Below are 14,751 nucleotides of genomic sequence, written 5' to 3' on the forward strand. Positions count from 1 at the left end.
AAGGCTAGAGTTAGGTTTCTCCATTTATAAAGGTCTCCCTATGGCCGGCACTCTCCAAGCAGTCGTTTTTTCTTTCACTATGTAAAGAAACGATTATTATTATACGAAGTTAAGAAATTCACTTTAAGTCACATTGATAGCTTCAAAATGAGTCACAAGTTTTTATGTTATTATTTCTGTAGCATGTAGTAGAGACAATAATTATAAAAGTGGAGCCATTTGTGTTTTCTAAATCTAGGATTTTAAGAAACTAGATAAGTGTTCAGTACGGCAGGGACTTTGTTTATCCAGAAACCACATGCACCGTCTTTTTCTTAAGAAAATCTTGGCAATATAATTTGGGGTTGCAATTGCCCAGCCCCAGAAGCTGAGGTATGGTTGACCTGAATCATTCATTACAATCTTATTCTCTTTTGGCAGATGATGTTCATTTTTCAGTTTCAGTTGATGTGAGGAGCGCACATGTCACCATTTCTGGCCAGGGAAGTGTGAAGGGAAGTGTAGGAGGAGGTTTCTGGGAAGGACAACCCTGTTTGTTCCAACTTCAACCTTCCGTGCTTAGGATAATAGTGTGAAGATGGAATGCCTAGACTGTGGCAGCCACATTGGCATCATGAGACAAAGACCAAGAGAATCCCAGAAGCACATAAAATCAGTGGAGGCTGCAACAATGTGGGATTGCCTACCCCCAAGGATTTGTCCAGCTCTGTAAGGTTTTAAGATACCGAGAGTTGATTCATAAAATCGGTAAAGAAGATATGAACAAGAGATATGAAATTAATAAATTAGGTATAAAAAAGCCTAATAATACATAAATTTGGAAAATAATAGGAAGCTCACAGTGAACACAAAGCTATCAGCCATCACATAAAGAAGAAATTAGGCAACAAGCTCACACTATGGCAGCAAGCTGAGGTTTTCACATCACAGGAAGACTCCACAGACCAGCAAATGTGCAAGAGAAGCTGAGTACAGAATCCAGATTTATTAGACATTTGAGAAAGGCATTTACGTGAAAGAGAACCAGCAAATCCGAACATAAGAAAAACTAATACCCTGGATAACAAAGGTAATAGAGCAAATATACAAAAAAAGAAAACCTTAAAATAGTTGGAGCTATAAAGAATGGGATGACAGTCATTGAAAGAAAAAAGAAGGTGTGTGATGAAATAAATACAGGTAATAATAAGAACAAAAATAGAGATTTTGCAAAGAAAAATATGCTCTGTAATAGTTACTATACTTATAAATATAAAGAAACATGTATAAGTAGTTATTATATGTACTGAATAATAAGTTAGACAGTATTGAAGGGCAAACTGAAGATGGAAATTTAAACCGAGAAACGTTTGTAGATCACAGAATAGAGACAAATAGAAACAAAAGTGTGAACTAAAAGTCTAAATATTTTAAGGGCAGACTCAAAATTTCTAACATCCATCTAAAAGTGTTTATATACTGAGTAAACACAGGAAGGGAGAAGAGCTACTTGAAAAAATGTAGCAAAAAATATCCCAGAACCCTTACATAAATAATAAATACATATGTACATATATACATACGTAAATGAGATATGTCCTCAAACTGAATGAGTACACAGTACTGAACAAGATAAATTTAATCAAAAACAAACCAAAAACTCACACTAAGACAAAATAAAATGAAATTTCAGAATATTAATACTGAAAAAATATTCTTAAAAGATACCAGAAGAAAAAGAATGATTATTCACAAGGGAATGGAAATCAGATTGACACCGGGTTTCTCATCAGCGGCACCGAATATAAGAACGCAACAGTAGCATCATAAAGTCCTGAGAAATAGTGTTTTGAACCTAGCGTGCTACACTCAGCCAAACCAGCCACACTGTAATTTGAGATAGAAGAAGAAAATAAACACGTTTTTTAGACATAGAGACTTTACAATTTATACAACTTCTCTGAAAGAACCATAAGAAAATTTACTCAAAGATGAAAATGGAAGGGGAGATATTCAAGAATTATTGTAAACAAATAAACATGTAAAACACTGAAGTTTTTATTGATTGTAAAATTTATTTCACAGTATTAATCTGAGGGGGTAAAATGCTTATGAAAGGAATAGGGTGAGCGAAGAGAAGCAAAGTTTGCTCAGATACAGGATACAAATACTGATAAATTCTAGGCTGAAAATTGTATTTAAGATACTAGAAGTACCCAAATAGTTATTCAATATAAGAAAATATTAGAAGAACACTTTTCAAACCCATAACAGTAATTATTTCTGAGGGCGGAGCCTGGAATATATTTTGAGAGAGGATTGGAAATATAGATCAAATTAAATTTAACTGCAAGGCTTTAGTTATTAAAAGGGAGATGGATTCATGCATTTTAATAAAAATTAATAAAAATTGAAAGCAGTGTATGTCCATAATAAGGTATATGTACAAAAACAAAGGAAAGAATGAAGAAATTATTTGTGTCATCCGTAATCCTGCCAAAATATCGAAATCACCATTGATACTTGGCAAGTATTTTCTCTTGGGATCTTTTCTTTGCATATTTTCATTTAATTGTGATCAGATCAGAATGACCAGAAAATGTTGTCAGACTTTTCTACATATCATTATAATATTAAGTTGTATTTCCATACTGCCTATTTTTAGCATAGAAAATTTTCCTTTTATCCCTTTTATCCATGGGCATCATATTCTGAGTCCCCTTTTATCTCAAAACTCCTCAATTTAGTTGTCTATCCTAGCTGTTTCTACTCCGGATTTTCTCTAGAACATAATCCTGCTAGATGTGTGCCCACCCCTTCAGTTCAAACATGTCTAAGTCACCAGCAACTCAGTCATGGTCAACCCCAAGTTCTGAGTCCCTCTCTTACCAGATGGGCTCACAGCATTTTGTATATATACTGGTGACTCCAAACTTTCTTCTCCAGCCCAATTTCTGAACAAAACTTGCATATATAGCTTCCTCCTTTGAATCTCCATTTGGGCATCTGTTAATCAAGTCAAACTTAATGTGTGTGAAACTAAACTCTTATTTTCCACACCCGTAAACCAATCTTCCCTTAGTTTTACCTGGCTCAGTAGATGGCAACTCTGCTCACCCAACTGCTCAGGCAGAAGCCTTGTAGTTCTGATTACTGCTCTCTCTCACACACCCCTATCCTGAATCAAACTCTTCCAGGATGCCATGACAAACACCATTCCAAGCCCTGTCATCACTCATCTCGTAGGCTGCAAGAGCTTCGACCTTGTCTCCTGGCTTCTATTTCTGACTCCCAGCAATCTCTTTTCCACGCTGTACAGTGTTCCTGTTAATATGAAAATGTTATCATGTCACCCCCACCTTCTGCTAAAAATCCTCTAAATGGCTTTTGATACCCCAATGCAAAACCTTCCTCTTGGTTCTAAACCCATGCATGACATGACCTTGAATTATTTTCCCCCCCTCACTCACTGCCTTTGAGCCATACCTGTTGGCTTACTGTCCCTTGAGCACACCAAGCAAGCTCCCTGTGGCCAAGTTGCCTACACTTGCTATTCTCTGTGCCTGGAATGCTCTTTCCCCAGATAATTTCATGGCTCTCTCCGTCACTCTTTTTGGCTTCTTGTCCAAATGCAACATCCTCAGAGAGTCCTTCCCTGACCTCTAGATCTAAAACTAGCCCTTCATACTCTCTATTCCCTTACCTTTATTTTTATTTACAGTTTTCATTACTCTTAACATTATGTTATTCTCTCTATTTCTTCCCTTAAACATAAACTGTTAATTATTTTACATGTGAAGAAACTGAGGCTTTGAAGGAACAATAAAGTCTATTAGACGTGGGTTGAAACCCAAGGTTTTGAAGTCAACAGATGCTCTTCTCATTAGACTATGTTGTTGTAATGCTGCTAATAGGAAAAAGAGAGAGACAGAAAGGAGAGAGAAGAGAGTTTAGAGGTAATTTATTTTTAATATTTGAGAGTGGAGGACAAAGAAGTCTTTTAATTATAAATCATGGCTCTGTCCAGTAAAGAATAAAACGTTTGACTGCTGCTTAGCAGCTGGTCCCAGGAATTGACCACAGCTTGGTGACAGTGTTTTAAATGACTGCAGGTGTGACTTAAAGGCACCAGAGAATCCAGGACAGGGCGAAGGTCACCGTTTGGATGCCATAGGCTATTAAGGTAATTTGGGAGTTGAGTCAAGGAAGATGTGGTTTGTTGAACCACAAATCCAAAGGGAAAGGTAAAGCCTTTGAAAATGGGTGAGAGTAAGTATTCTTTTGTCCTATTCAGGGAAAGGGCAAAGTACACCCAGCTGGACATAATTAAGTCTGCAAAAGGGCCAGAGGGTCAGGGGCAAGAAAGTGGAACAGGTAAAAACTGACCTCTACGCCAACTCTGACACAAACCAGCGAGGGCAAAGAATGTGTTGTCAATTTGCATATTTCCAGAAGAGAGGAGGGCAGCCATCCACACCAATGTTAATTGAGCCTTATGTTGACAGTATCATCGGAAATAAAATATGAGCCTGACTGAAGGCACTTGGAAAGGACCGGTGTTACACACAGGAAAGGGACCTCAGTCTCTACCAGGCCCACCAAAGATTACACCAAAGTTTGCTCTCCATCCTCCTGCTCATATTTCCTTTAGACCAAGCATTACGCTTTCTTCATCTGCTTATATTACTCCCTCCCCAACCCTATTATGAATTCCTTCTCTCCAGGGCAGTAATACATGTCTCTCATCTCTATATTTTCCAGATCTTTGCATGGATTTTGGTATATAATGTGGACAAAAATATTTGGTCAAGTAGGTGTGAATGAATGAAAGAGTCTCAATTCCCATTCTTAGAGTTATATATTTGACTCTGGCCATTTGGATGAGACCTCAATGCAGTCCATAGAGTGACAGTGTGCCCAGAATTTTATGCATCCCCATACTGCATCTGTCCATGACAGGTCTCTATTGTGCAGATAACTTGAGTAACTGTAACTCGTGTGCTCAAGACTGGATAACAGATGTGTCCATAAACAATGATATGCAAGAGGAAATGGGAGTCTCACCTTCGCATCCCAAGATGCTCCTTCTCTATCTACAAATGAGATAGAGAAGCATTGTGGATTAGAGGATTAATAACAGAGAGATTTCTTTTTTAAATGTACTATTTTAATTACTTTATGAGATACTGTATGCTCATCATGGGAAAAGTAAGAGAGATAATTACTTTAAAAAATTATAGTCAAAACAGTTCTCATCCAGAGATAAGAACTGTTAAGAACAGGTTGCTATGTTCCCCTTAACTAAGGTGGACAACAGAAAGATATTATATTTGACGCGTGTGGGCGTGCACATGTGTGTATACACAACGTTCGATCTATTCACGTGTTTTCCTACAGTTCCGAAGTGTATACTTTAAAGTCAGACAAAATCTGATTTTCAATCTATGAATAAAGAAAGTTACTTTTACTTAATAACTCTCTACCTGTGTGACCTCCAATTCTATAATGAAGATAATAATAGTACCCATTTTATTTTGTGCTTATAATAATTAAACAAGGTAATTGATTTAAAAGATTTAGCATAATGTTTGCAAATGTAATCTCTAGAATATTAGCTATTTGCATTATAAAATTGGGAATCTATTGCAAATTGCTTTTTAATCTGTATTTTTCCACCAAATCTCTTGTTGTTAAAAGCACTTCAAAACTTGATGCTTTTTAAATCATTGCATACGATTTCATCATATAAGTGTGCCGTGATATGTATAACCGTGTTTGTATCTTTGAAAAGTTACACTATTTTCAATGTTTTACTACTGCAAATAACACTATAATGTAGGACTTTCATTTGGCCCATGTTGGTGGAATGTTTATCGTGCACGGAGTGATGTACTGGGCACTGGAATAAATGATACAGATATGCTCATTACTCTCATGGCACTTCTAGAAATTAAATAACAGTTTGGATAAAGTATAATGTGAAAGCATGTGAAGTAGAGGGTATCACAGGACCACCCACTCAGAATTATGGGTCAGAAAGTCTTCTGGGAGAAAGTAAAGTCTGAATGGAAACTTATAGGATGAGTAGAAATCTCTCAAATGGACAGAAGGTGGGAGGGAAGAGCTTGTGCTGTTCCAAGCAAAGAGACTATCACATGAGGAAGCCTGGAGATACAAGAGTGCACGGGCTACTCCAGAACTGACAGTGGCTCCTACAGGCAAAGAACACAGTGGAGTGAGCTGGTGACAAGCAAGAGTATCAGGTAGTAGGAGGCCTAGTTTGCTTAAACTCATCCTAAGGGAACTCTATGCACATATTTTAAAAAGTGAATCGACATAATTACATTTGTGTTTTAGAAAGAGGCCCTCTCCCACCCCAAACGTCAATGTGCGGCAGGGATTGCAGGAGAGTAATGCCGAAGTCTGGAGGGGGAAAAAAGTGAGGGGACTCCTCCAGGATCCTGAACAAGATAGGATGTTAGCTTGGGCTAAGGAAGTGCAAAGGGATGGAGCAAAGACGCACACAGATTTCATAGATTTTATTTTATTTCATTATTTTTATTTTCTTTTAATTTTTTTGAGGAAGATTAGCCCTGAGCTAACATCAGCTGCCAATCCTCCTCTTTTTTTCTTTTTGATGAGGAAGACTGGCCCCGAGCTAACATCCGTGTCCATCTTCCTCTACTTTATATGTGGGACGCCTGCCACAACATGGCTTGCCAATTGGTGCTATGTCTGCACCTGGGATCCGAACTGGTGAACCCCAGGCCACTGAAGCAGAACGTGTGAACTTAACCGCTGCGCCACAGGGCCGGCCCCAGATTTCATAGTTTTTAGAAGATAAAGTCAACAGAATGTCTGTGGGATGGATGGTGAAGGAATAGAGAACAGCAAGGGGTCAAGGGTGGTACCCAGTGCTTTATTTGAGCAATCAGGGAGATAGCGATGCCATTTGCTGGTTGTGAGCATCAAGAGGAACACATTTGGAAGTGGGATGTAGGATATTATAGAGCTTATGATTTCAGTTTTGTTTTTGATTACTTTTATGACAAACAAATAGAGATGTCCATGAAGTAATTAGAAATAAAGATCTTAATTTTGGGGGAGACATGTAGGGTTGTCAGGGAGAAATATAATCTGGAAAAGTGTCAGCATATCTTTGATATTTGACGTCAAGAAAACAGGCGAGTTCACCTAGACTGAGGGTAAAGAACAAGAAGAGTCAAGAGCAGACCCCTAAGGAGCTCAGGTACCAGAGCAAAATGCAAAGACATCGCGCTCTCCTTGGAGAGTAATCAACATGTACATTTCTGACTATTTTTTTAAGGTAAAACCCTAGATACGTTATTATCTGCTCATTAGACTAACACTATTTTTAAACTGTTGGTAGTCACTGTGAAACTGAACTTTAGAAATGTTATATCAATTTGCATTCTCATGTCTGGTATATGTGAGTGCTCATTTCAGAAATGTTCACAATGCTTGATATTATGCACTTTTAAAATCTCTGCCGATAAGTCGCAGACCGATTTTGAATCCTAACTTTATCAGATAACAAGCCTGCACTGATCCTTAAGCCATATCTGGAAGAAAGAGATGGAATCAATTCCTACATCTAACTTTGGCTAGTTTGAGTTCATTTGTCTGTGCCCGAGTTATCTTGTTTCTAAAGTAAGGATAGCTCTTCCATGCCAGGTTTGTGGTTGGATAAAAAGTGAGAACATTCAGAAATTTCCAATGCAAAAAATATTTTTTTCCATTCAATTCTTCTCCACTTATCTAGTATATCTTAGAGCAACTAGAAAAGTGATCATGCTCAGCAGACATTTCCCATCTGCAAATTTAATTCAGAAAACATATTTTGAAAACCCACACTATACAAAGTGTTCTCCTAGATGATTAGCTGGACCCTGTTCCGGACCTCTTGAAAGAATGAAAGAAACTAACATTAATTGACGTGTGTGAGCTGGATATTTTACTGGGCATTTTCTGCACGCTTTTCCAAATCAGTTTATTCTTTACAGAAATCTAATTTTATGACAGTGCAAACTGTCTCCAACGGGTTCTACCTCCACAGTGAAAGGGCCAGTGAGTGGCAGAACCAAGATTCAAACTTAGGCCTATCATAGATCCAATGCCTGGCTGTCTACAATGTTCCACAACCTATATTCTAGTATTTTTACCAGATTTTATTCTGTAAATACTTAGAGGGTGTGTTACCGAAAAACACTCTACAAGATTTTCTAAATAATAAAGAATTAATTGGTAGAAAAACTTGCTTCAATTGATGGTTTTCTAAGTAATGCTTTCAATTGACTTTGTTCATCTGCATTTATATTGCCACAACTCTGTAAATTTTGGAGAGTGTAGCCAATGCAACTAGATAAGAGAGAGCATTTGAGACATAATTGGATAGAGACAGGTAAATGATCTTTATTTGGGATGATTGCATATCTGGAAAAATCCAAGAAAATTAATACAAATGTTGTTATATACGATAATGGAATAAAATACTGCAAACTGACAGCCAAACAAACATGATACATTTCTTTAGGGATAATCTTAAACAAAAGATATGCAAAACCTGTAAGAAGAAAGTTTTAAAACACTATGGAAAGACACAAAAGCCGCCTAGAACAAATTGAAAACCATATCACGCTTTGGGATAGAAAGACAGTCATGAAGATAAGTACTCCCACCCAAAGATAATTTGTGAATCTAATACAATTTCAATAAAAATATCACATGTATCTTCTTTTTGGAGTTAAAACATTGCTAGTAAAGTTCAATTGAAAACAGCAGAGAAGCAAGAATGTCCAGATTAGCCCTTAAAGAGGGCAATGTGAGGTTTAAAGCCACTTCAATTAAACCAATGAGTATTGGCTCATGTATAGACAGACAGTCCAATGGAACAGAATAGAAAATCCAGAATTATATTCAACTGCTTATGAAAATTTAATGTATGATAAAGATGGCACTTTAAATCAGGTATGTTTTTATAAATTGTGTTGAGACAACTGGGTAGCTGTATAATAGCCATATATGTAAAGATATAATGGATCCAGATCATATAGTAAACCAGGATAAAACCAAACAAACCAGAGGTCTAAATGTGAAATCAAACAGATAGAACAAAACACAGGTGAATTCATTCCTATTTTGTGTGGGGGCAGAATATCTTCCTAAGAATTACTCAAAATCAAGGAGCCGTTATTTTTAAAAGACTGATAAATTCAGCTACAATTTTTCAAAAAGTGTTTGCATGGAAAAAACAAACAAAAGCAAAGTAAAAAGAACCCAAATAACACAGGAAAAAAAATATTTGCAACATATATCAGAGAGAGAGATCACAAAAATCCTAAAATAAGATCAAGCTGACAAAAGATCAGGTGATATGAAAAGATATTTCAAAGTGAAAGCATAAGCGACCAATAAACATATGATAATTGCTCAATCTCATTTATGATAAGAGAAATGCAAATTTAAACTAGACTGCATCTCATGGAAGCTTTGACGCCATACTCAACTGGAAGAGCAGAAGGCCAGCTGGCACCTTCTTGCACTGATGGTGGGAAGGCGATAGGGTACACTTATGAGAAAATATTGACCATATCTAGCAAAATGACACATAATTTCTTTTTGACCGAATACTTGCAATTTTAGAAACTATCCCAATTTAATCTGGCAGAAGTTGGAAATTACTCAGGCAGAAAATTATTCTTTGTGACATTATTTTAAAAGCAAGAAATGTAAAACATTTCAAATCAACTAAAAATGATATTTTTGAGAAAAATCTGTGCTATTTAAATACATTCTGGGTACTAGGTGATATCAATGAATTTTTATTGATAATTTTGTAAGATTAAAACCATAGCATAATGATTACATGAGAAAATGTCCTTTTTTAAAAAAGCAGGTGCATATTAATGTACGTAGAGGTAAAATGGCATGATGTCTGTGCTTTGCTAAAAAAATTTATTACGGTAGACCAAAAATTTAACACCACTTTGAAGTAAGAGTTGTAATAACTAATGATCTACCTACTTTTGGACAGTAACTTAACTTTCTTCCAAATAATTAAATATTACAATTTCATTTTTATAAATTTTATAGTTAGAACTTAATTACAATCATGTAAAAAAAGAATTTGTTTTAGTGTATATAATAGCTTAATGAAACTTAATAGCTTAGTGAAAATATTACAGCTATTTGCAAAATATTAAAAGATTGCATACCAATATTGAATATATTGTTAAAGAATATTCCGTCAATTCAAATTGGTGAGATCTTTAAGCACTAGTGATGCATGCTCCCTTCTGATGCCTGAGTCAGGGAATTATCCAGCCTCTATTCATACACATCGAGCAACAGGGAACTCACTACCTTATGAGGTGGCCCATTGCACCCATGCACAGCTCTGTTAGATGACGTATTCCTTTTAGTGGGCCAAAGAACATTTTCATCAAGATTTTAGATTTTAGGTTAACCTCTTGTGTTTCTAGAGATGGAAATACAGTACATGAAGAGAGAGTAGAAAGGCTCAAGTAAGGTTTCAGGTGAGGACTGGTGAACCCAAATCAGGATCCTATCCCAGGGACCCAGTCCACAGCCCTCACCCTTTCTCTCCAGGGAGACTAATCACTTTCAGCTTCAGGGAAATGACTCTGATTCTGGCCACAAAATTCTGGTTCCCGTGACATGTTTCTGGGAACATAGTATTATGTACTTGGCTTGCATCTAAATCCAGATCAACTGCCTGGTTTCTGTTTTTCCCTCTCTTTTCCACAGACTCAGCTAAGAGTGAGGGTGTGAGGGAGACGGCGTAGAGTGGAGTGTGACTGCACTGAAAGATTTAGTGATGACCTCAAGGCAAATTAGGAACCCCCTTTGGGGACTCCACACTGAGCTCCCACCCCATGTCAACGTGTAAATGTTTGAGGAAACAATGTTACTCCTGAATCACGTCTTTGCTAACATTTGGCTATTTATTGTGTGTTAAGTGCTTTAACATACTTGCAAGGCTCACAGGATGTTACGGCTGATGTCTTATTATTCTCATTGTAAAGATAAGAAAACAAAGAGAAATTAAGTGTTTTGCCCAAGAAAACATAGCAGTAAAGAGTCAGGACTCAAGTTCTGGTCTATCAGACTCCAGGGTCTATAAATGTGTTCTCCGACTTAAAGAGTTGGGTATAAAATTGACTTCCAAATTCCAGATATGATAGAAATATTTCATAGGTCTAAGTGGTCCTCTCATTACTTGTGATAGATTCCGTACTTCTTTGAAAGGGCTGGAGTCCAGATCAGAAGTTTGGCACCCACATCACTGTCTTGCCTTCTCAGGCATGAACTTAGGTCAGCTAAGTGGGGTTCTATACAATCATGGCATCTCCCCTCTGGGATTGTGTTATCAACTTTTGGATCCAAGTTTTGGTCATTACATTGATTCCCATTAAATTTTGTCTAATTTTATTCAGCTTACTGATTAGCTGGTCATGATCTTTTAAGGCCCTGAATTTGTCATGAAATGTTTTCTAATTCACCTCAATCTGTGAACTCTGCAGTTTTTATTTCTCCAAATTTTTCAATAATTCCCTCCATTGTTGAATAGCATAGGTAGAGCTGAGGACAGATCCCCATAACGCACCACTGGAAATCACATTCCAGTTTGACCTCAATTCCCATCCAGCAACTTGTGATGCAATAATTTAATCTTTCAACTGCAACAACACCCACACATGTGCTTCTCTTCACTTATAGGTACTTCTGGAGAGGACTTGCGTATACCTAAGTGAAACCCATCTGTGTTATGGCTGCCACAGTAACTTTGTGGGGAAAATAGAAAACAGTGGAGGCCTTATGTGACTGTGCTTGGAGAATTTGTATTGACTCTCTTCAACCATTAGTTCCAGAATCTTAGTCAGAATCAGTATCAGCTTTCCCATTCTCTCCTTTGTGAAGTTCTCCTCCCCCATTTAAAAGGAGGAAGAAGTGGTATGATTCTACCTCCCAACCTATTTCCTGGTCCCCCATTCCTCAAAGACCAGAACTCAGTATCATTTCAAACTTGTCTCAAAGCCTTTCACACCACTACAGCAACATCCTTTCATCCTCCTGGGAACATTCTAGTTGCTTTTCCTTCAATAAGGAGATTATTCTGCTTCATCTTCACTCACTGCACACAAGTTTACTCTGAAGCACTCCACAGAGAGTACAGGTGTAAAACAGGGGCTGACAGTGTCTACATTCTCTTTGCATACACTGAGGATAGTACGGTGTAAGCAGTAATCATGTTTTCTAGCTCTAAATGGAACCAAATTGGGGAGCTGGGGGACAGACTGTTTTGATTATCCTTATCCTGTACTCTTGTCCCTCAACCCATTTGGAGTTTCAGCTATCCAGGCATAATTCTTTCAGATTTTTGTCACTCTCATTTTTTGTTATTCCATCAGTCCATTTTTTTGAAGAAGTCTGCTTGCAGTCCTGTACTTGTCAGAGCTCTTCCTCTTCTCCCCCTTCCATTAGCAATGTGTCCCAACTTTCTTCCTTAGCAAGACAGTGGGCTTTTCAGTTTCTCCCTGTCGGCAGAATCAAAGCAAGTTGTGGACTACCAGATAAAGGTCATATTTGTGATATCTTTATTAATATTCTGGTTTACCATAAAAAGATAGCTTATGCCATGTGCATCATATTCAGTCACTTTTTTAGCAAGAGTTTAATATGAACCAGATGCATTGATAACCCTGGAGATGCAGTGATAAATGACATGGATTCTGTCCTCAACCAGTGATCCCTCTGGTCTGTGTGTGCACATGACTGAAGATTGAAAAAGACTGAATATAAATAATAATAAACAGATACTGGAAAAACAAGGGATTGGAATTAGCTTATTAGAGAATTTTTCTGTTGATCAAAAATGCAGTTTTTTCCTGAACTTTCAGTTCTTCTGTCAGAAAATTTGCACAGCCTAGTGAGTCAGCTCTTCAGCTTTGAAATTCTTTGCTAGTCAAATGCTTCCACTTACCACGTCTGTCAGTGACCTTGAGGAAGCTCATAACCTCTCTATACTCAGTCTCTTTGACTCTAAAACTCCCATAAGACTGTTGTGAGGCCCTAACAGGATGATGCCTGGGCAGCACCTCATCAGGAAGCATCGACAGTAACATCAGCAGTACTAGCCACAATTGACTGACCACTTCCCTATCACATGCCCAACACTCTCCCACAGGTATTACGGGCTTTACAGGTACTTACTTCTGTCTTCCTCACAATTAGCTTTCAAGTTAGTGCTGTCCAGATCACTATGCTGGGGGCACTATCACAGGTTAAGCGGTGATGTCAGGGGGCTAACTCAAGCTCTCTGACTCCAGAGTCCTTGGGTTAACCATGCAGCCACGCGAAGAGTAGCTTTAATCAGTTATTAAAGTCAGTAAAAGCAAGAAAAAAAAAGTAGCATGAGCACCTCTATTCCTCCTTCATCCATTCCTCTCAAGAGCAACTTTAGCTCAGCAGCTGCTGGGGAGTTTCTGCCTCACAAGTATGTTGTTTCAGTCCCTTTAGTGGATTGGCGTCAGTTCACATGACCCAGGCCCCCCAGGACCCCAAACAATCACTGTTCTCCATGATACTTGGAGCACAGGGCTGTTCGGCGTAACAAAGCTTTTGCTTCCCATACTTCCAGCTGGAAGCCTGCACAGCAGCTATTGTCCAAACCCCGAGGTGGCTGACCAGTCAGCATAGACTCCTACGGTTTCATCAGAGAAGCTTGTATGATGCCCTTGACTCCACCTTCACAAGTAAATTGACTCAGAAAAAAAGAAATACCAATTCTTCCTGCCCTTGATACATAACCAACTTGAGCTGATGACAGCAACACATTTTGATGACAATCCCAAAATATTCTAATGAGTGGACTTCAGAATATGTATGGTCTGTGGGATGGTTAGTTTTATGTGTCATCTAGGCTAGGCTATAGTACACAGTTATGCAATCAAACACTAAACTAGGTATTGCTGTGAGTGTATTTTGTAGATATGATGAACATCTACAATCAGCTGATTTTAAGTAAAGGAGATTATCCTCAATAATCAGTTGAGTTTCTTCCAGTCAATTGGAAGGCCTTAAGAGCAAAACTGGGCTTCCCCTAAGGAAGAAGAAATGCAGCCTGTGGACTGCAGGACCAGCACCTGCCAGAGAGCTTCCAGCCTGCTGGACTGCCCTATAGATTTCAGATTTGCTTCCATAGCCCCCACAATCTAATATGCCAATTCCTTGCACAAAAGTCTCTGTCTCTATCTGTCTATCTATCTATCTATCTATCTATCTATTTATCTAACTCTATCTATCTATCATCTATCTATCTGATATTTAGGCTCATTTCTCTGGTAGAACCGTGGCTGATACAGTCAGAATCTGTAAGCACCAAACATACTCTCTTGCCAAGGGTACATGCCGGTACCAGTCAGTAATGATTTTTCGCTGACCATGATCTTACACAATTAATTCACACCACAGAACAGAAGAGTGATCAGATCTTTCAAAATAGAACTCTGGAGTCTGAGGCACCCCATGACCTTCCACTTGTGGATTAGTCAGTTGCCATAGAAACTGCTGTAGGTCCCCAACAACCTGCAGCTGCAGGTCCTGAAACCCTGACTCTATCACAATAGGCAGGAAGAAGGGAGCCTGCATTGTCAGTGCTCCTGTTGATCCGGAGTGTTAATGCTGGGCAAACTGAAAAGTGAGGCTAAATGGAGGGAAGTGGTCAGGAAC

At 38.1% G+C, this 14,751-nt stretch overlaps 1 long non-coding RNA gene across 4 annotated transcripts in view; it reads right to left on the bottom strand.

The window, feature by feature from the left end:
• Positions 1–3,152, bottom strand: part of LOC138924211 (uncharacterized) — a 53,663-nt gene extending 50,511 nt beyond the window's left edge. For all 4 annotated transcript variants that reach the window (XR_011438979.1, XR_011438980.1, XR_011438982.1 and 1 more), the window contains exon 1: positions 3,068–3,152. This is a non-coding gene — a long non-coding RNA (uncharacterized lncRNA). The remainder of the gene's footprint in view (positions 1–3,067) is intronic.
• Positions 3,153–14,751: the final 11,599 nt, after the last annotated feature.

Source organism: Equus caballus, chromosome 1 (genome assembly GCF_041296265.1).
Source record: "Equus caballus isolate H_3958 breed thoroughbred chromosome 1, TB-T2T, whole genome shotgun sequence".
NCBI lineage: Eukaryota > Metazoa > Chordata > Mammalia > Perissodactyla > Equidae > Equus > Equus caballus.